The following is a 3,244-nucleotide window of genomic DNA, read 5'->3' on the forward strand; positions in this document are numbered from 1 at the left end:
CACATTAAATGGTACATTTATCAGCCGATGTAAAAACAAGGTCCTGGTGCCCCGCACGGCTGCTCCCCGTGGACGATGTTCTAAAAAACGCTTTTTGCGGTGCCAACTGCGGTTTGTGATGTAATCATCATTTTTAATCCTTAAAATTTGTCTTTGATCGGCTGTAAAAAATCGAAATTAAATGATAGACGAAATCCGAACGATCGTGGACTGCACAAAATAGTACTGAACAGAAATCAAAACGAATCGGACGAATCGAATGTATACATTTCGCGAAATTTTTGGCACCGGTTTTGAAAATATGATTCCGAGATAATCTCATTTAATGTTTCAAGTTAGGTTTAGTCCACTATAAGTGAATATTTTTGTACGTCGCATAACTTTCACAATTTTCATCGGATCAACTTGATCTTTTGAGGAAATATTCCTGACTTTATATAGTTTCGATTAGGACAATAAAAAAAAACGATTTTTTGAAAGTTTGCAGGTAGGCGTAACCCCTTACTTCTCGTTTAGAACTAACATTAACATTCTCTTGAAAAATCTTCAAAGTTCCAGAATCATAATAAAAATTCCATCTAAGTTTGAGGGCCTTGAACATTTTCCAAGACTCCATAGGGTAGTGAATTGCGTGCTATTCTTTTTTTTTATCAAACACGTCGGCAAAGTCAATAAAACATAGTGAAACTTTTTCCACCGTGCCACCCACATGTGAGTACAGCAAATATTTTTACACTTGTTTTCCAGAAGCACCATCAGCCAGCAGCGCAGCAACACCATTTCTAAGCTCTTGCCCAACTCCTACTACAGTGTCAGATGACACCGAAAACTATAAATTTTATGCTCGGATAAAGAATGAGCTACGGGAAAATGGGTAAATATCTCTTTGGTTGGTTGGTATTCTCACGTCGCAAGGAAGGCAAAAAAAAAACCAACCCGAAAAAAGCCACAGGCATTTTCCCAAAGAATGACAAACAGTTGCTGGGAAATGGAGCGAAGCAAAAAACTTGCTGCTTGCGATGCTGCGGTCCAACCGGGGACACATTGTTGGTGATATTATGTCATGTTTACATTAAAATGTTAAATGATGGCTGTTGTGAAGGGAATTGTGATAATCTCGCTTGTATTTGACACCTTTGAGATCATTATGCAGGCACATAATTCTACCGGCTGCAGGTATGAGTTTGGGAGTTTCCGGAAGCGCTGTCACTCAGAGCGTTTCATTAATTTCTTCGATGGAAAATTCGTCCACCGACCCCAGAAGATATCAATCTTCGATACCGATAATCCTTCGAGCAGTTGCTGCGCTATGGCGACAATCCTGGAACGAAATAACTAAACCGTAAACGTTTTTCATTAATCAATGTCTGCGAACGTCAGAGAGGCCGTATTCCATTTCGCGATGATATCTCTTTTAGAGAAAAATTTTAATATTCATGAGTCCCGTTTTCGGTGGAAGAGTTGATTTGCTTTCTTTCCGTTCTGTCTTCTGGACCGGGGGATACCCTGGGAGGTATACAATTCTCACATATCCCACAAGGACCGATGGCAAAAAACACAACCTTTCACAGATTCATCGCGTCTACGCGTATCAGCATATTTTAAGGATTTCTGATTTATTCTGTGACCATCTTTCATCTCGGTCTTTTCCAAAATTGTTGGATTAATGCGAATAGTGTTACACACAATCCCTACATTCAACCGATTGCGGAATAATTTGTCGTCTGTCACAATTTGCACACACACACACAAAAGTCTCACAATCACTCGCACGGCACTTTTCCATATTAGCTATATAGCTTCTTGGCGGGGTGTCGTCGTCATCGTCGTCGACGTAGTTGCAGGCCAGGAAATTGATGGCGTCTTGATGCCGACGAACGCGACAGAGACAAATTTCCCTTTTATTCAATTCAATCTATCGGTCGGATTTTCATCTCTTCATTCAGCACAGACAGGACGACGAACCGTGACTGCGGTAGCCAATCGTCCCAGTAGTGGTGGGGTAGCAGGACTAGCAGTGTGCGTCGTGTGCCTTTCACTTTCGTTCAAGCGAAGATTTACTAAATAGTCGGGAGAGGAAGTGGGAATTCTATGCATTTGTATGTACATTTGCCTTTATTCAGACACTGGTTGGCATGGTTGTTGATTCTGTTTGTTCCTATTCAAAGAATGAATCTTTTTATATTTAGGAGTAGTGACAAGGTCACGCTCGGAGGCATTTGAATAGGGAAAGTGGTAGACAGTTCTGTTCCATGAATGTTGTCACGATTTTTGATTGGTGAATAAAATCTGGACATCGAACGGCACTAATCTTGAATGTATATTATTTTTTTTTCCTTTTCCGGCGATCTTGTTTTCCGTACTGAGTACTAATGCTACCAACGCCATGGAGGCAGCTTCCACATCCCCTGACCCTACATAACGACCCATCAACTCACGAACCAAAGGTAAAGCCGTGATCAGAGATGTTATGCCTCAGAAAATCCCGGCGGCGCCGACTGGAATTGGACCCAGGATTTGTGGTGAGAGGCAATCACGCTTACCACTACACCACAAGCGCCGCTATGAATTATAGATTTTTTTTTAATCATCGATTTCCGGCCTCTTCACGTCGTTCTAGTTCCGGAAATATGTACCCATATTGTCTGGTGAACCCACTCGAAGTACACTTCCAAGTTTTTTTTTGCTGTTTAACCGCGTTATTGAAAAAAAACGTGTAAAAAAACCGTGTTGTTTATAAAAACGTGTAAAAAAAGACTTCAGTGTAGCAATGTTAAACATAACTAATATTTTTATGATAATCATGTCAGTCGAGCTTTCGAGATTTGAGAAATAGCTTTTATTGAGTAGTGCCAAAAGGGTTTTTCAATTTTAATAATTTCAATTAACTTTCATTATGCTTCCATTCACATAGTAAGTTTAAAGATCAACGCATAACGCCAATTTTTCGCCAGCAGCTGAAATATAAGGGGACGCATTTTACCCCCATTTTAACTAATTACCTCATTCAATATTGAGTAACCCACATTGTCATCATTACGAAATGTACTGACAGCATATAAGCGCATTTTTAAATTGAGGAATAAATGAACAACTATAATTTGAGTACGATTTAACTCAGGATACTTAAATTTGAGTACCGTCAACTCGTTTTTGAGTGAATGTTTACTTTCTTGATTTTAAATCAGAACTGCAAACAAATACTTTTGTAAGTAGTCTTGAATCATGTTGCGTTTGAATAAAT

The sequence above is a fragment of the Ochlerotatus camptorhynchus genome, unplaced genomic scaffold (genome assembly GCF_037179485.1).
Source record: "Ochlerotatus camptorhynchus isolate MF236.1 unplaced genomic scaffold, CSIRO-AGI_Acam_v1.1 ptg000495l, whole genome shotgun sequence".
NCBI lineage: Eukaryota > Metazoa > Arthropoda > Insecta > Diptera > Culicidae > Ochlerotatus > Ochlerotatus camptorhynchus.